Source organism: Balaenoptera borealis, assembly GCF_965194805.1.
Source record: "Balaenoptera borealis genome assembly, chromosome: 10".
NCBI lineage: Eukaryota > Metazoa > Chordata > Mammalia > Artiodactyla > Balaenopteridae > Balaenoptera > Balaenoptera borealis.
The window spans coordinates 31,573,678-31,594,339 of NC_138874.1; the positions used below are offsets into that span (position 1 = coordinate 31,573,678).

General features: G+C 41.9%; 2 long non-coding RNA genes across 2 annotated transcripts; both read left to right on the plus strand.

The window, feature by feature from the left end:
• The first annotated feature begins 39 nt into the window (after positions 1-39).
• Positions 40-3,971, plus strand: LOC309636288. The gene is made up of 2 exons (XR_014249378.1): positions 40-622; positions 3,841-3,971. It is a non-coding gene; the product is annotated as an uncharacterized lncRNA (long non-coding RNA).
• Positions 3,972-4,664: 693 nt separating this feature from the next.
• Positions 4,665-8,404, plus strand: LOC309636281. Its single transcript, XR_014249371.1, has 2 exons — positions 4,665-5,058; positions 8,274-8,404. It is a non-coding gene; the product is annotated as an uncharacterized lncRNA (long non-coding RNA).
• The last annotated feature ends 12,258 nt before the right edge of the window (positions 8,405-20,662 follow it).

The following is a 20,662-nucleotide window of genomic DNA, read 5'->3' on the forward strand; positions in this document are numbered from 1 at the left end:
GGAATATTAGCCATGGAAAACATTGAAGCACTGCTCTTTGAGGCACCATAGATGAGCCTGGAGATAATCACAAAACATGAAGTAGGTCGGAAAGCAAAACACCTATATCCTATATTATCACTTATGGCATTATCTAATAACTGGCACAGATGAACGTATTTCCAAAGAGAAAGACACTCACAGGCTGAGAAAACAAACTATGCTCATCTGAAAGGAAAGGAGGGGGGAAATTGAGAAATGAAGATTAGTGTTACTATACATATACAAATACATATTTTGTACATGTATCAAAAAGACCGAACATATAGCAAGGGAGGTCGACGGAACACTGTAATATTTTACATGGGAAGAGGATCTGTACATTAATAGACATACATAATGTACAAATGAACCAGATTGTGTACACCTAGGATAAACAATATTCTAAACTTTACCCAGATTAAAAAACTTTTAAAAACCAAGAAGAAGTAATGAGACATAAACTTATGGGGATTTCTCCTGGCAAATTCCATTCTAATTTACAACCTAGGACAATGACTTCCAGAAAGGCTCTGCTGCCCTAGTACCCAGATTGGGGAATGGAGAAATGCTACCTCCTTGTGGCCGTTTCCCACAACAGCAGGTTTGAACCCACTGCGAAAGGTCACTAAATTTTCACCAACTTGCAGTTCTGTAAATGACACCTGCCCTCCAGAAAATTTCTGGGGTCCAAAATCGACCAAAAAATTCAAAAGAGGGCAACCTTCGAAGAAGACAATTTCAAGAGCTACATTGTACTCACGGTTTTTTCTTTTAAGAGAAAAGAGAACGATGTAGGAATATGATGAATTTTAAAAAATTTAATGACAGGCATACCCATATTACAAAAACCTATCAGCTCACAGCAGTCAGAATGGCCATTAGGAAAAATGCTGCAAAAAATAAACGGTGAAGGGAGTGTGGAGAAATGCGTACCCTCGGTTGTAAGGGGGGGCATGTAAAGAGCCACTAATGAAAACACAGTGTAGGTGCTTTGAAAAGGGAAACATTGAGCTACCAGTCAATCAATCACAACCACTGCTTGGCCTATCACCTGAGAAAATGAGAATCAAAAAGTCACAGGCTGGCAAACCTGTACGCCAGCAAGATTTACCATAGCCAGCACTTGGAAGCAATGAAAATGTCCATCAACCGAGGAATGCACCAAGAAGAAGTGGTCCACGTACACAATGGAATATTACTCTAATAATAAATATAAATGAAATTTAAAAACAAACAAAAGCAAGGAGACATCAACATTTGTGGGTTTATCCGGGCACATGGCACTCTAACTTATAACCGAAGAACACCACTGGCCGGTAGGTCTGTTTCCCTAGTACCAGCAAGGGGAACGTAGAAAGGCTGCCGCTCTCTGGCCGTTACCTGCAAAAGCAGGTTTAAAGCCTGAGCTAATGGTCACTTCATATGAACAAGTACTGCAGGGCTGTAAATGAAACCTGCCCTCAAAATGTCTTGAGGGAGATAATGGCCAAAATATTTCAAATGGTGACACATACTTTAAGAAAACACTTTGAAGAAATAAGCTCTAATCACAGCTGGAAAAATAAAAAGGACATGTCTTAAAGATCAATTTCAACGCATTATGAGACACATGCAAATTCAACCACAAAGAGGTATCAGCTCACACCACTCAGAATAACCATCAGCAAAAACTACAAAGAATAAATCCTGAAGGAGCTGGGAAGAAATACATACCCTCCACTTTAAGTGGGACGTAACCTGGAAAGAGCCACTAAGGAGAACAGAATAGAGGTGCCTTTAAAAGGTAAACATTGAGCTACCATATGTTCCAGCAGACCTATTCCTGGACCTATAAACTAAGAAGACAGAATTGGAAGGACACAGGCACGCAAATCTGCATTGCATAGTATTACAGTAGCCAAGATATGGAAGTAACCAAAAAGTCCACCGACAGATGGGTGGACAAAGAAGAACTGCTACCTGTACAGATGGAATATGAGCTAGTGAAAAAAATGAAACGATGCCATTTCCAGCACCATAGATGAGTCTAGAAGTAATCACGCAACTTGGAGTAAGTGAGAAAGCGAAAAACACATATCCTATCGTATCACATATAGGTGTTACCTAAAAAATGATACAAACAAAGATATTTCCACAGAGAAACACTTTCATAGATTCATTAAAAAACTTATGGTTCACCAAATGGACAGGTGTGAGGATTGGATACATTACCATATTGAGGTTAACAGAGAGATACAAACACATGTGAAATATAGAATCACCAAAGACCTACGCAATACCAAGAGAAGACTACTCAACATTGTGTCATAACCTACATGGGAAAAGGATCCGAAGAAGAATAGATATATGTATATGTGTGAAAGAACCACATCTTGCACACCTAGAACAAACAAAACATTGTAATCAAGTTTGCTGTGAGAAAAAATAAAAATTAAGTTAAAAATACCAACAAGAAGTAAGGAGACATAAACTTAAAGGGCTTTTTCCTCGCACATTCCATTCTAATTTACAACCTAGAACACCACTTCCAGTAAGGCTCTGTTGCCCTAGTAACCAGATTTGGTAAAGGAGAAATGCTGCCGCCTTGTGGCCGATTCCCGCAAGAGCAGCTTTTAACCCCCAGCTAATGGTCACTTACCATTCACAAGGACTCAGGGCTGTAAAGGACACCTGCCCTCAAAATTGTGCTGAGGTAGGGAATGGATAAAAAAATTCAAAACAGGCAAAATGTTCACGAAGATAGTATGAAGAGGTAAGTTTTACTCACTCTCTTTTTAAAAAAAGGAAAATGGATAAAAGCTCAGCCTCAGGAAGTATTAGACTCATGCAATCTAATCTACAAAAAGTTTTCAACTCACACCAGTCGACTGACCATTGGCAAAAAGTCTACAAACAATAAATGCTGAAGAGGTTTAAGAGAACTGTGTACCCTCTAGCTGCTGGTGAGATGTAAAAGGGTTAAACGCTAATAATGAGAACAGAAAGAAGCTGCGTTGAAAAGAAAAATTGAGGTACCATTCAATCCAGCAGGCGCACCAAAGGGCCTCTCACCTGAGAAGACCAGAATGAAGAAGACCCGGGCTGCAAAAGCTGCACTGCAGCCTTATTCACAATAGACAAGACAGTGAAGCAACCAAAATGTCCATCAACAGACGAAAGGATAAAGAAGAAGTGGTCCATGTACACAATGAATACTAGCCATGGAAAACAATGAAACACTGCTCTTTGAGGCACCATAGATGATCTTGGAGATAATCACAGACCATGAGGTAAGTCGGAAAGGAAAAGTCCTATAACCTATGATATCACTTATAGGCGTTATCTAATAACTGACACAAATGAACATATTTCCACAGAGAAAGGCAATCACAGACTTATTAAAAAAAAAAAAAACTATGCTTATCTAAAAGGAAAGGTGGGGGGAATGGATACATGAAGATTAGCGTTACCATATGTATACAAATACATATTATATACATATATCAAAAAGACCGACCATATAGCAAGGAAGGATTACGGAACACTCTGTAATAATTTACACGGGAAGAGGATCTCTACATAAATAGGTATATATGATATGTAGATGAACCAGAGTGTGTACACCTTGGACAAGCAACATTCTAACCATTACCCCAATTGAAAAAATTAAAACAACGAACTAGGAGTAATGAGACATAAACTTATGGGGGGTTTTCCTGGCACATTCCATCCAAATTGAAAACCTAGGCAGACAACTTCCAGAACGGCTCTGCTGCCCTAGTACCCAGATTTGGGAATCGAGAAATGCTGCATCCTTGTGGCCGTTTCCCACAACAGCAGCTTTGAACCCACTGCAAAAGGTCACTAATTATTCACCAATTGCAGGTCTGTAAATGACACCGGCCCTCCAAAAAATACTGAGGTCGAAAATCGACCAAAAAATTCTAGAGTGCAACCTTCCAAAAAGAAAATTTGAAGAGGTATATTACACTCACACTTTCTTTCTTTTTTCTTTTAACAGAAAAGTAAAAGGCGTGGAAAAATGATGAATTGTAGGAATTTTTACAGACATGTAAACCCAAATTACAAAAACCTGTCAGCTCACACCAGTCAGAATGGCCATCAACAAAAATGCTGCAAACTAGAAATGCTGACGTGATTGTGGAGAAATGCGTACCCTCGATTCTAAGGGGGACGTGGTAAGAGCCACTAATGAAAGCACAATTGAGGTGCCTTGAAAAGGTAAACGTTGAGCTACCATACCAGTCAATCAATCATACCCACTGCTGGGTCTATCCCCTGAGAAAAGGAAAATCAAAAATCACAGGCTGGCAATCCTGCACTCCAGCAATATTTACCATAGGCAACACTTGGAAGCAACGAAAATGTCCATCAACAGAGGAATGCACCAAGAAGAAGTGGTCCATGTACACATGGAATATTAGCCATGGAAAACATTGAAGCACTGCTCTTTGAGGCACCATAGATGAGCCTGGAGATAATCACAAAACATGAAGTAGGTCGGAAAGCAAAACACCTATATCCTATATTATCACTTATGGCATTATCTAATAACTGGCACAGATGAACGTATTTCCAAAGAGAAAGACACTCACAGGCTGAGAAAACAAACTATGCTCATCTGAAAGGAAAGGAGGGGGGGAAATTGAGAAATGAAGATTAGTGTTACTATACATATACAAATACATATTTTGTACATGTATCAAAAAGACCGAACATATAGCAAGGGAGGTCGACGGAACACTGTAATATTTTACATGGGAAGAGGATCTGTACATTAATAGGCATACATAATGTACAAATGAACCAGATTGTGTACACCTAGGATAAACAATATTCTAAACTTTACCCAGATTAAAAAACTTTTAAAAACCAAGAAGAAGTAATGAGACATAAACTTATGGGGATTTCTCCTGGCAAATTCCATTCTAATTTACAACCTAGGACAATGACTTCCAGAAAGGCTCTGCTGCCCTAGTACCCAGATTGGGGAATGGAGAAATGCTACCTCCTTGTGGCCGTTTCCCACAACAGCAGGTTTGAACCCACTGCGAAAGGTCACTAAATTTTCACCAACTTGCAGTTCTGTAAATGACACCTGCCCTCCAGAAAATTTCTGGGGTCCAAAATCGACCAAAAAATTCAAAAGAGGGCAACCTTCGAAGAAGACAATTTCAAGAGCTACATTGTACTCACGGTTTTTTCTTTTAAGAGAAAAGAGAACGATGTAGGAATATGATGAATTTTAAAAAATTTAATGACAGGCATACCCATATTACAAAAACCTATCAGCTCACAGCAGTCAGAATGGCCATTAGGAAAAATGCTGCAAAAAATAAACGGTGAAGGGAGTGTGGAGAAATGCGTACCCTCGGTTGTAAGGGGGGGCATGTAAAGAGCCACTAATGAAAACACAGTGTAGGTGCTTTGAAAAGGGAAACACTGAGCTACCAGTCAATCAATCACAACCACTGCTTGGCCTATCACCTGAGAAAATGAGAATCAAAAAGTCACAGGCTGGCAAACCTGTACGCCAGCAAGATTTACCATAGCCAGCACTTGGAAGCAATGAAAATGTCCATCAACCGAGGAATGCACCAAGAAGAAGTGGTCCACGTACACAATGGAATATTACTCTAATAATAAATATAAATGAAATTTAAAAACAAACAAAAGCAAGGAGACATCAACATTTGTGGGTTTATCCGGGCACATGGCACTCTAACTTATAACCGAAGAACACCACTGGCCGGTAGGTCTGTTTCCCTAGTACCAGCAAGGGGAACGTAGAAAGGCTGCCGCTCTCTGGCCGTTACCTGCAAAAGCAGGTTTAAAGCCTGAGCTAATGGTCACTTCATATGAACAAGTACTGCAGGGCTGTAAATGAAACCTGCCCTCAAAATGTCTTGAGGGAGATAATGGACAAAATATTTCAAATGGTGACACATACTTTAAGAAAACACTTTGAAGAAATAAGCTCTAATCACAGCTGGAAAAATAAAAAGGACATGTCTTAAAGATCAATTTCAACGCATTATGAGACACATGCAAATTCAACCACAAAGAGGTATCAGCTCACACCACTCAGAATAACCATCAGCAAAAACTACAAAGAATAAATCCTGAAGGAGCTGGGAAGAAATACATACCCTCCACTTTAAGTGGGACGTAACCTGGAAAGAGCCACTAAGGAGAACAGAATAGAGGTGCCTTTAAAAGGTAAACATTGAGCTACCATATGTTCCAGCAGACCTATTCCTGGACCTATAAACTAAGAAGACAGAATTGGAAGGACACAGGCACGCAAATCTGCATTGCATAGTATTACAGTAGCCAAGATATGGAAGTAACCAAAAAGTCCACCGACAGATGGGTGGACAAAGAAGAACTGCTACCTGTACAGATGGAATATGAGCTAGTGAAAAAAATGAAACGATGCCATTTCCAGCACCATAGATGAGTCTAGAAGTAATCACGCAACTTGGAGTAAGTGAGAAAGCGAAAAACACATATCCTATCGTATCACATATAGGTGTTACCTAAAAAATGATACAAACAAAGATATTTCCACAGAGAAACACTTTCATAGATTCATTAAAAAACTTATGGTTCACCAAATGGACAGGTGTGAGGATTGGATACATTACCATATTGAGGTTAACAGAGAGATACAAACACATGTGAAATATAGAATCACCAAAGACCTACGCAATACCAAGAGAAGACTACTCAACATTGTGTCATAACCTACATGGGAAAAGGATCCGAAGAAGAATAGATATATGTATATGTGTGAAAGAACCACATCTTGCACACCTAGAACAAACAAAACATTGTAATCAAGTTTGCTGTGAGAAAAAATAAAAATTAAGTTAAAAATACCAACAAGAAGTAAGGAGACATAAACTTAAAGGGCTTTTTCCTCGCACATTCCATTCTAATTTACAACCTAGAACACCACTTCCAGTAAGGCTCTGTTGCCCTAGTAACCAGATTTGGTAAAGGAGAAATGCTGCCGCCTTGTGGCCGATTCCCGCAAGAGCAGCTTTTAACCCCCAGCTAATGGTCACTTACCATTCACAAGGACTCAGGGCTGTAAAGGACACCTGCCCTCAAAATTGTGCTGAGGTAGGGAATGGATAAAAAAATTCAAAACAGGCAAAATGTTCACGAAGATAGTATGAAGAGGTAAGTTTTACTCACTCTCTTTTTAAAAAAAGGAAAATGGATAAAAGCTCAGCCTCAGGAAGTATTAGACTCATGCAATCTAATCTACAAAAAGTTTTCAACTCACACCAGTCGACTGACCATTGGCAAAAAGTCTACAAACAATAAATGCTGAAGAGGTTTAAGAGAACTGTGTACCCTCTAGCTGCTGGTGAGATGTAAAAGGGTTAAACGCTAATAATGAGAACAGAAAGAAGCTGCGTTGAAAAGAAAAATTGAGGTACCATTCAATCCAGCAGGCGCACCAAAGGGCCTCTCACCTGAGAAGACCAGAATGAAGAAGACCCGGGCTGCAAAAGCTGCACTGCAGCCTTATTCACAATAGACAAGACAGTGAAGCAACCAAAATGTCCATCAACAGACGAAAGGATAAAGAAGAAGTGGTCCATGTACACAATGAATACTAGCCATGGAAAACAATGAAACACTGCTCTTTGAGGCACCATAGATGATCTTGGAGATAATCACAGAACATGAGGTAAGTCGGAAAGGAAAAGTCCTATAACCTATGATATCACTTATAGGCGTTATCTAATAACTGACACAAATGAACATATTTCCACAGAGAAAGGCAATCACAGACTTATTAAAAAAAAAAACTATGCTTATCTAAAAGGAAAGGTGGGGGGAATGGATACATGAAGATTAGCGTTACCATATGTATACAAATACATATTATATACATATATCAAAAAGACCGACCATATAGCAAGGAAGGATTACGGAACACTCTGTAATAATTTACACGGGAAGAGGATCTCTACATAAATAGGTATATATGATATGTAGATGAACCAGAGTGTGTACACCTTGGACAAGCAACATTCTAACCATTACCCCAATTGAAAAAATTAAAACAACGAACTAGGAGTAATGAGACATAAACTTATGGGGGGTTTTCCTGGCACATTCCATCCAAATTGAAAACCTAGGCAGACAACTTCCAGAACGGCTCTGCTGCCCTAGTACCCAGATTTGGGAATCGAGAAATGCTGCATCCTTGTGGCCGTTTCCCACAACAGCAGCTTTGAACCCACTGCAAAAGGTCACTAATTATTCACCAATTGCAGGTCTGTAAATGACACCGGCCCTCCAAAAAATACTGAGGTCGAAAATCGACCAAAAAATTCTAGAGTGCAACCTTCCAAAAAGAAAATTTGAAGAGGTATATTACACTCACACTTTCTTTCTTTTTTCTTTTAACAGAAAAGTAAAAGGCGTGGAAAAATGATGAATTGTAGGAATTTTTACAGACATGTAAACCCAAATTACAAAAACCTGTCAGCTCACACCAGTCAGAATGGCCATCAACAAAAATGCTGCAAACTAGAAATGCTGACGTGATTGTGGAGAAATGCGTACCCTCGATTCTAAGGGGGACGTGGTAAGAGCCACTAATGAAAGCACAATTGAGGTGCCTTGAAAAGGTAAACGTTGAGCTACCATACCAGTCAATCAATCATACCCACTGCTGGGTCTATCCCCTGAGAAAAGGAAAATCAAAAATCACAGGCTGGCAATCCTGCACTCCAGCAATATTTACCATAGGCAACACTTGGAAGCAACGAAAATGTCCATCAACAGAGGAATGCACCAAGAAGAAGTGGTCCATGTACACATGGAATATTAGCCATGGAAAACATTGAAGCACTGCTCTTTGAGGCACCATAGATGAGCCTGGAGATAATCACAAAACATGAAGTAGGTCGGAAAGCAAAACACCTATATCCTATATTATCACTTATGGCATTATCTAATAACTGGCACAGATGAACGTATTTCCAAAGAGAAAGACACTCACAGGCTGAGAAAACAAACTATGCTCATCTGAAAGGAAAGGAGGGGGGAAATTGAGAAATGAAGATTAGTGTTACTATACATATACAAATACATATTTTGTACATGTATCAAAAAGACCGAACATATAGCAAGGGAGGTTGACGGAACACTGTAATATTTTACATGGGAAGAGGATCTGTACATTAATAGACATACATAATGTACAAATGAACCAGATTGTGTACACCTAGGATAAACAATATTCTAAACTTTACCCAGATTAAAAAACTTTTAAAAACCAAGAAGAAGTAATGAGACATAAACTTATGGGGATTTCTCCTGGCAAATTCCATTCTAATTTACAACCTAGGACAATGACTTCCAGAAAGGCTCTGCTGCCCTAGTACCCAGATTGGGGAATGGAGAAATGCTACCTCCTTGTGGCCGTTTCCCACAACAGCAGGTTTGAACCCACTGCGAAAGGTCACTAAATTTTCACCAACTTGCAGTTCTGTAAATGACACCTGCCCTCCAGAAAATTTCTGGGGTCAAAAATCGACCAAAAAATTCAAAAGAGGGCAACCTTCGAAGAAGACAATTTCAAGAGCTATATTGTACTCACGGTTTTTTCTTTTAAGAGAAAAGAAAAAGGCGTAGGTATATGATGCATTTAAAAAAATTTAATGACATGCATACCCATATTACAAAAACCTAACAGCTCACAGCAGTCAGAATGGCCATTAGGAAAAATGCTGCAAAAAATAAACGGTGAAGGGAGTGTTGAGAAATGCGTACCCTCGGTTGTAAGGGGGGGCATGTAAAGAGCCACTAATGAAAACACAGTGTAGGTGCTTTGAAAAGGGAAACATTGTGCTACCAGTCAATCAATCACAACCACTTCTGGGCCTATCACCTGAGAAAATGAGAATCAAAAAGTCACAGGCTGGCAATCCCGCACTCCAGCACTATTTACCATAGGCAACACTTGGAAGCAACAAAAATGTCCATCAACCGAGGAATGCACCAAGAGGAAGTGTTCCATGTACACAATGGAATATTACTCCAATAATAAATATAAATTAAATCTAAAAAACAAAGCAAAAGTAAGGAGACATCAGCATTTGTGGATTTATCCGGGCACATTGCACTCTAATTTATAACCGAGGGCCACCAGTGGCCAGAAGGTGTGTTTCCCTAGTTACCAGAGTGGGGAACATAGAAAGGCTGCCGCCTTCTGGCCGTTACCTGCAAAAGCAGCTTTAAAGCCTGTGCTAATGGTCACTTCATATGAACAAGTACTGTAGGGCTGTAAATGAAACCTGCCCTCAAAATGTCTTGAGGGAGGTAATGGCCAAAAAATTTCAAAATGTGACACATACTTTAAGTAAACACTTTGAAGAACTAAGCTGTAATCACAGTTTGATAAATGAAAAGGACATGCTTTAAAGCTCAATTTCAACAGATTATGGGACACATGCAAGTTCAACAACAAAGAGGTCTCAGCTCGTACCTGTCAGAATAACCATCAGCAATAAAACTACAAACAATATATACTGAAGGTGTTTTGGAGAAATGCATACCCTCAACTTTAAGTTGGACGTAACCTGGAAAGAGCCACTAATGAGAACTGAATGGTGGTGCCTTTAAAACGTACACACTGAGCTACCATATTATACAGCAAGCCCACTCCTTGGCCTATAACATAGGAAGATAGATCTGCAAAGACACAGGCAAGCAAATGTGCATTGCAGCAGTATTACAATAGCCAAGACATGGATGCAACCAAAAAGTCCATCAAGAGTTGCGTTGCCAAAGAAGAACTGGTTCATGTACAGATGGAATATTAGCCAGGGAAAAAAATGAAACAAGGCCATTTGCAACACCATGTATGATTCTTGAGGTAATCAGGCAAATTGTACTAAGTCAGAAAACAAAAGACACATATCCTATAATATCACTTATAGGTCTTAGCTAAAAATTGATACCAATGAAGATATTTCCACAGAGAAATGCAATCACAGATTCATAAAAGAAACTTATGTTTCATCAAATGGAAAGGTGTGCGGATTGGATACATTAGGATATTGGGCTTAACATAGATATAGAAACACATGTGAAATATGTAATCACCAAAGACCTACGTAATACCAAGAGAAGATTACTCAACATTGTGTCATAACCTACATGGGGAAATGATCCAAAGAAGAATAGATATATGTATATGTTTAAAAGAACCACATCTTGCACATCTAGAAGAAACAAAACATTTTAATCAAATTTGCTCTGATAAAAAATAAAAATTAAATTAAAAAAGAACAAGAAGTAATGAGACGTAAACTTAAGGGGCTTTTTGCTGGCACATTGCATTCTACTTTACAACCAGAACATGACTTCCATTAAGGCTCTGTCATCACTAATAAAGCAGCTTTATAAGCAATGTTGAAGATAGCTTAAAAGAAGTCTCACTAATTATTGATAGTAGCAAGAAAACAAAGTAAAGTAAAAATCTCACTGCAAAAAGTATACATAGAGTGAGGATAGTAGATCAAACACTTATTACACTTCTGTAAAGAATAAAAGACAACAATAGTATGTTTTTTTTTAAAAAAGAAAGGGCCGAAATAAATCTGAAATGAAAGAGGTGATGTTACAACAGACACCACAGAAATACAAAGTATCCTAAGATACACACAGGGTAACTCAGGGCTCAGATGGGACAGAGCCCACTCTCCAGTCCCCTGTACATGACTTACAGGAGCCTCAGGAACTGAGGAGGGGGTCCCTGAGGAGAGGCTCAAGATAGAATATGGTAGGCATTAACATGGCTCCATTCATCTTAAACATGCCTGAACTACATTCACACGAGATGATTTTGTCCTGTATGTACATTGGCACCTCTAGTCGGAACTGCAGATCTTTGGCTTCATCACCTCTACTGACAGCATTAGCTTCACCTGCTGTGGACCGTCTCCTATAGGATTTCTAGAACCACCAAACATCAAAGCTTCACAGGACCCAGAGTCTGTGCGACTCCACGCAGAGTCTCAGAGTCTCAACTCCACTCAGATACTCCACTCTTGGAGGGCACACACAAAGTAATGTGCACATCAGCGCCCAGGGGAAAGAGCAGTGACCCCGTAGGAGAATGACCAGAACTACCTGATAGTTTTAGAGGGTCTCCTGCAGAGGCAGGTGGTGGCTGTGGCTGTGGCTCACCGTGAGGACAACGACACTGGCAGCAGAAGTTCTGGGAAATACTCCTTGGTGTGAGCCCTCCCAGAGTCCGCCATTAGCCCCACCAAGAGCAAGGTAGACTCCAGTGCTGGGTTGCCTCAGGCCAAACAACCAACAGGGAGGGAACCCAGCCCCATGGATCAGCAGACAAGCAGATTAAACTTTTTATTAAAGTTTTATTTAATCTGCAGACAAGCGGATTAAAGCTCTGCCCACCAAAGCAACACCCAGCTCTACCCACCACCAGTCCCTCCCATCAGGAAGCTTGCACAAGCCTCTAAGATAGACTCATCCACTGGAGAGCAGACAGCAGAAGGAAGAAGAACTACAATTCTGAAGCCTGTGGAAGGAAAACCACATTCACAGAAAGATAGACAAAATGAAAAGGCAGAGGACTTTATACCAGATCAAGGAACAAGATAAAACCCCAGAAAAAAAACGAAATGAGGTGGAGATAGGGAACCTTCCAGAAAAAGAATCAGAATAAAGATAGTGAAGATGATCCAAGACCTTGGCAAAAGAATGGAGGCAAAAACAAAAAGAATAAAATATCTAGGAATAAACCTACCTAAGGAGACAAAAGACCTGTATGCAGAAAACTATAAGACACTGATGAAAGAAATTAAAGATGATACAAATAGATGGAGACATATACCATGTTCTTGGATTAGAAGAATCAATATTGTGAAAATGACTATACTACCCAAAGCAATCTACAGATTCAATGCAATCCCTATCAAAATACCTTTGGCATTTTCTACAGAACTAGAAAAAAAAATCTTAAAATTTGTAGGGAGACACAAAAGACCCCAGATAGCCAAAGCAGCCTTGAGGGGAAAAAAAAAAGAGCTGGAGGAATCAGACTTCCAGACTTCAGACTATATTACAAAGCTACAGTAATCAAGATGTTATGGTACTGACACAAAAACAGAAATATAGATCAATAGAACAGGATAGAAAGCACAGAGATAAACCCACGTACCTATGGTCCACTAATCTATGACAAAGGAGGCAAGGGTATACAATGGAGAAAAGACAGTGTCTTCAGTAGGTGGTGCTGGGAAAACTGGACAGCTACATGTAAAAGAATGAAATTAGAACACTCCCTAACACCATACACAAAAATAAACTCAAAATGGATTAGAGGCCTAAATGTAAGACCAGCCACTATAAAACTCTTAGAGGAAAACATAAGCAGAACAGTCTATGACATAAATCACAGCAAGATCCTTTTTGACCCACCTCCTAGGGAAATGGAAATAAAAACAAAAATAAAAAAAGTGGGACCTAATGAAACTTAAAATCTTTTGCACAGCAAAGGAAAACATAAGCAAGATGAAAAGACAACCATCAGAATGGGAGAAAATATTTTCAAATGAAGCAAATGGCAAAGGATTAATCTCCAAAAAGCAGCTCATGTAGCTCAATATCACAAAACCAAACAACCCAATCCAAAAATGGGCAGAAGACCTAAATAGACATTTCTCCAAAGAAGATATACAGTTTGCCAACAAACACATGAAAGGATGCTGAACATCACTAATCATTAGAGAAATGCAAATCAAAACTACAGTGAGATATCACCTCACACCAGTCAGAATGGCCATCATCAAAAAATCTACAAACAATAAATGCTGGAGAGGCATTTATTGGAAAAAAGGGAACCCTCTTGCACTGTTGGTGGGAATGTAAATTGATATAGCTACTAGGGAGAACGGTATGGGGGTTCCTTAAAAACTAAAAATAGAACAACCGTACAACCCAGCAATCCCACTACTGGACATTTACCCTGAGAAAACCATAATTCAAAAAGAGTCATGTACCACAATGTTCATGGTAGCTCTATTTACAATAGCCAGGACATGGAAGCAACCTAAGTGTCCATCAACAGATAACTGGATAAAGAAGATGTGGCACATATATACAATGGAACATTATTCAGCCATAAAAAGAAACGAAATTGAGTTATTTGTAGTGAGGTGGATGGATCTAGAGTCTGTCTTACAGAGTGAAGTAAGTCAGAAAGAGAAAAACAAATACCGTATGCTAACACATATATATGGAATCTAAAAGAAAAAAGTTTATGAAGAACCTAGGGGCAGGAAAGGATTAAGGACACAGACGTAGAGAAAGGACTTGAGGACACGGGGAGGGGGAAGGGTAAGCTGGGACAAAGTGAGAGAGTGGTATGGACATATATACACTACCAAATGTAAAATTGATAGCTACTGGGAAGCAGCCACATAGCACAGGGAGATCAGCTCGGTGCTTTGTGACCACCTACAGGGGTGGGATAAGGGAGTGAGAGGGAAGTGCAAGAGGGAGGGGATATGGTGTTATATGTATACGTATAGCTGATTCACTTTTTCATACAGCAGAAACTAACACACAATTGTAAAACAATTATACTCCAATAAAGATGTAAAAGAAAAACAAAAGAAAGCCCAGAGACAAACCTACACACCTATGGTCCACTAATCTATGACAAAGGAGGCAAGGATATACAATGGAGAAAAGACAGTCTCTTCAATAAGTGGTGCTGGGAAAACTGGACAGCTACATGTAAAAGAATGAAATTAGAACACTCCCTAACACCATACACAAAAAATAAACTCAAAATGGATTAGAGACCGAAATGTTAGACTGGACACTATAAAACTCTTAGAGGAAAACATAGGAAGAATACTCTTTGACATAAATCACAGCAAGATCTTTTTTGATCCACCTCCTAGAGTAATGGAATAAAAAACAAAAATAAACAAATGGGAGCAAATGAAACCTAAAAGCTTTTGGAAAGCAAAGGAAACTACAAAGACGACGAAAAGACAACCCTCAGAATGGGAGAAAATATTTGCAAACGAATCAATGGACAAAGGATTAATCTCCAATATATATAAACAGCTCATGCAGCTCAACAGTAAAAAAACAAACAACCCAATCCAAAAATGGGCAGATGACGTAAATAGACATTTGTCCCGAGAAGACATACAGATGGCCAAGAAGCACATGAAAAGCTGCTCAACATCACTAATTATTGAGAAATATAAACCAAAACTACAATGAGGTATCACCTCACACAAGTTAGAATGGGCATCATCAGAAAATCTACAGACAACAAATGCTGGAGAGGGTGTGGAGAAAAGGGAACCCTCTTACACTATTTGTGGGAATGTAAATTGATACAGTCACGATGGAGAACAGTATGGAGGTTCCTTAAAAAACTAAAAATAGAATTACCATATGACCCAGCAATCCCACTACTGGGCATATACCCAGAGAAAACCATAATTCAAAAAGACACATTCACCACAATGTTCATTGCAGCACTATTTACAATAGCCAGGTCATGGAAGCAACCTAAATGCCCATAGATAGACAAATGGAAAATATGTGGTACATATATAAAATGGAATATTACTCAGCCATAAAAAGGAATGAAATTGGGTCATTTGTAGAGACGTGGATAGATCTAGAGACTGTCATACAGAGTGAAGTAAGTCAGAAAAAGAAAAACATATATCGTATATTAATGCATACATGTGGAACCTAGAAAAATGGTACAGATGAACCGGTTTGCAAGGCAGAAATAGAGACACAGACGTAGAGAACAAATGTATGGTCACCAAGGGGGGAAAGTGGCAGGGTGGTGGTGGTGGGATGAATTGCGAGCCTGGGATTGACAGATATACACTTATATGTATAAAATAGATAACCAATAAGAACCTGCTGTATAAAAAAATGAATAAAATAAAATTTAAAAATTTAAAAATATTTAAAAACAGAAAACAGAAAAAAAAGTTCTGTCCTTCCCATAGACGTATTTATATGAATGAATTATTTCCATGCTTATATCTATAAATACAAAAAGAGGAATAAAACCTACCTTGAACCAAAAAAGAAAAAAAAAAAACAGAACCCACTGGTCATACAGAGGAAATCCCTATCAGGGCACTTGCTCCAGTGGTACACAATTCTGAAGTTGGTCAGAGGTGGGGAATCATCTCCCATGCAGCCAGCAGCTCCCCCGCAAGGAGCGTCCTCATTGCAAAGCTGGGGGACCGTGAGGAGGCGTCTCTGAGTAAACGTGAGCTGAGCCTCAGGCCAGCTGCTGCTGAACTTTTCCCACCCTTCCCAGGTAAAACACCTGAATGTGTGCAAAGACTTTAAAGCCTAGAGGAAGGGGCTTGGAGTCACACCAGCGACAGCACGCAGGACAACTTGGTGCCTGCAGGCCAGCCAGGACGGTCCTGGCCCCGGGCGCTCTTCTGGAATCTTTCCATTTCCCTGCCTGAGGTACCCCTCCTGTCCCGGTCCCCACTGCTTTTTTCCTTCCTCACCTCTGCCTGGGGATAAACTCCAGCAGCAGGTATGGGTGACACATCCTCTTCTTTAGCAGGTGGCAGCCCAGCAACTCCTGCAGAAAGTCCAGCAGAGCCCCACTCACACGGGGCCACTCATAGAGCCCTGGGCCCTACTCCCTCCCACCAGCACAACCCCGAGACTGCTGACGGGGCAGAGAATATGGCGTCAGGCACAGCTGCAGAGGCTTTTGCTGCCTGGAGGGGTGTTTATATTGACCTCAACCCAGGCACACCTGGGAAGAGCTGGCCGGCCAGGTCAGGCTGCCCAGGTCAGCCAATCCTCGCCCCTCAGGGGCTCAGAGTTGCAGATAATGGGCCTTGCTGCACCGGCCAGATCCAAGGAACAGGTGTAGGGTCCCGAGAGTCAGGATAGACAAGGGGCGGCAGCCCTGGTTTGTTTTCTAATCATTTTATCTGGTCCATGAGTGGAAGACAACTTCAAGAAGACCCTCTCCTAATGAGAGGAACCCAGGAGTCAGGGAGAGGAGGGTTGGTGGGTGGAGACAGAGGCCTGGTGCCCCGGCTGCAGTGGAAGCCCCTGGAAGACCAGGCGGAGGGAGGCCACACAGAGAGAAGCCTAGGGTCACAGACCTGTCGGAGCTGATGTTTGTTAGTTCAAGCCCTGCTCTGAGGTGCTCTGTGTCAGCTCTGAGCGACAGGTGTGCTGGGGGTGCTCTGCAATGAGGACTATGTGCACGGTTCCTGTGTGCCCAGCTCTGCCGGGGTACCTGTCCAAGGGAGCTCCATATCCAGGGAGAGGCCTGCCCACGAGAGCCCCATGAGCTGCTGGGTACCTGCCCAGGTGAGCTCCATATCCTGGGAGGGGCCTAACCACGAGAGCCCCATGGGCTGCTGGGTACCTGCCCAGGTGAGCTCCATATCCTGGGAGGGGCCTAACCACGAGAGCCCCGTGGGCTGCTGGCTACCTGCACAGGTGAGCTCCATATCCTGGGAGGGGCCTGACCATGAGAGCCCCGTAAAGGTAAAGGACGCCAGGACAGTCAGTGAAGCCACAGAGGATATACATCCAGTAGTTCCTAATTCCTACACCCTGCTGGTCATTCTACCATCCACCAGGATATGGTATTCTGTATTAGACTTCAATGATGCCTTCTTCTGTATTCCATTAGTCCCAGAGTCACAAGAAATTTTGGCTGTGAGTGGCACGACTCAACATACAACAAAAACAATACTGCTTGGCCGTCCTGCCCCAGGGGTTCAAAAATTCCCACACCATCTTTGGGGAAACGTTAGCTAAAACCCTAAAAGATCTACCTCTGGAGAAGTGAACCCTCCTTCAATATGCAGACGACATTCTGGGCTTCCCTGGTGGCACAGTGGTTGAGAATCTGCCTACCAATGCAGGGGACACAGGTTCGAGCCCTGGTCTGAGAAGATCCCATATGCCGCGGAGCAACTAGGCCCGTGAGCCACAATTACTGAGCCTGCGCGTCTGGAGCCTGTGCTCCACAATAAGAGAGGCTGCGATAGTGAGAGGCCCGCACACCGCGATGAAGAGTGGCCCCCGCTTGCCGCAACTAGAGAAAGACCTCGCACAGAAACGAAGACCCAACACAGCCATAAATAATAAATAAATAAATTTTAAAAAAAATGCAGACGACATTCTGATCGCCAGCCCTACTAAGGAGGCCTCTGGACTACCTAGCCAATAAAAGATAGAAGGTGTCCAAGAAAAAGGCTCAAATATCACAGACTAAGGTGACCTGCCTGGGCTTCATTCTCACAGAAGATCGGAGAAGCCCATCCCAGGAAAGGGAAGAAGCCATTTGCAGCCTCACCCTTCCTAAAACTAGAAGACAGCTTAGGGGTTCCTGGGGAGACCGGGGTTTGCTGCATCTGGATCCCTAACTACAGTCTAATACCTGGGCCTCTATATGAAACACTGAAAGGAAAAGATGATGATCCTTTTGAATAGCATCCAGAAGCGGCCTTTCAAGAAAGGAAAGAGCAGTCAATTCAGACCCTTGTCCTGGACCTCCCTAATTTAGCTAAACCCTTTGACCTTTATATTCCTGGTCGAAGGCGAATCGCCCTTGGAGTTTTAGTGCAAAAACTGGGACCACTTGAAATGGAACAACGCAAGAATGCCCTCCAGGCATTGGCCAGCCACCCCATCCGACCAGGATACTGGGGGTATCTAAAAACCTGGAAATGAGCAGCCCGCAAGGCCAGCTCCCTCCTAAGGGAAAAGGACGTCACTTGGTGTTCCTAACCACCCACCATGCCCTGAAGTTGCAGGGATCGCTCCGTGGGCACAATGACCTCGAGTGAGGAGGCCCTCCAACCCCAACCTCCAGAGAGACAACCTGGGGCAACAGGCCCCCATGACGACTCGTGTGACCATCACTTGACCTGGAGCTTCTCTCAGAAAACCACAAGAGTGTGCCCCAAAAGAACAGACTATTGCTTGCAGGACTTACTGCACCCAGAGCGGAGCTAATAAACTTGGCAGGGGAACCCTAAATAACGCTGCCACCATAGAAAAGCCTACAGACACCACGGTGACGGCGGCCAATGAGACCAGATGTACTCCTGGTTATTTCAAAAGGGCGGTGACTGAGTGGCCGTCATGGTCCTGGATCACCACCGGCCCTGGACTGTCTGGGAGTTGAGCAGGCAGGGCTCTGACACCTGGTGCTGTTTGTACGTTAATTCAGTGGCCTAACTGAAGAAAGCACAGACTACTGGTCAGAGCATCTAGGCTGGCAGAAACCGTCAGCCTAAGGGGGCCGAACCAATGTGGAGCAGGGTAAAACCGGCCCCCCCAGCGTCCCTGCGCATCTCTTTCCTGGACCCTTAAAGGTCATTAGAATCTATAAAACTTCCAACGCTGGTGCTCAGGCAGACGAGCAGTGAAGGAGGAGGCCTGGGGACAATCAACCTCACCTGGAGGCTGCTGGGGAGAAGTCCTGCCCCTCCCCCGGGTATGAGGACACCCAACTCAGCACGAAGCATTTACAGAAGAGGTGTCTGCACCCTCAGCGCCCCAAGAATGTGGAATGGGACAAGAGGCAGAGGAGGGGTTTGTCACTGGCAAAACCCATTAAAAATTCCTGGGAGATAAAAATAGAATCTGGGCAATAAAATAAAGTCTAACCATTTTTTCCTTTGTGCTTTTTCTAATTTCACTTGTTCCTAGGTTTCCACAGGCAGAGGTCCCACACCTGGCACTTCAGACCCGATTTCCTAGTGCAAAATGGCTGGGCCGACACCTCAGCTCTCGGGGCCCCGTGCAGACTCCGCCACATAGAGCCTGAGCTCCAGCCAACCCGGCCCTCGAGAGCTCCGCCTCGTCCCTCCCGCTGACGCTGACGGGATCCCTACACAGCAGCCCGGCCCACAGCCCGCGGGGGAGCGCACGCTCTCACCTCTCCATTCTCTGATCAAAATATAAAGTTTTCCTTTGCTTCTGAACCAAACTCAGTCTCGATCTGTTGGCTCCAATGACACTGGGCAGGGGGACCCTTGTTGGGGCCGACTCTGCAGGATCAGTAACAGAATTTGAGAACATTGTAACTTCAATGAACAGATGTGTGAGCCAAATATTGTAACATCAATGAACAGATGTGTGAGCCAAATATTGTAACTTCAATGAACAGATGTGTGAGCCAAACTGTAATTAACATAGAGCAGTGTATAAGGCTCATGTAAAATAAGGTATTTCTAACACTTCCATTTCATATTTCCATCACTTTATTATAAGCAAGTTCAGTGGAGGGGTTTGTCGTATTTGTCAGGTCAACAGTAGAGAAATGCAGTAATTTCTTTCCAAGGATGTGGATCTACTAATCTTGGCTGAAGTTTCAATCTTGTTTTGAATGATTTTCCATTGAAAATGATACCTCTCTTTCAGCTCCTAGATTTCTGAGAAGTATAAAATCTTGTATTTTTTTATTACCAAAGGGGAAAGGTGGGAGGAGGGATAAATTAACAGTTTCGGATTAACATATACACACTGCTATGTATAAAATATATCATCAACAAGGAACTGCTGTATAGCACAGGGAACTATACTCAAT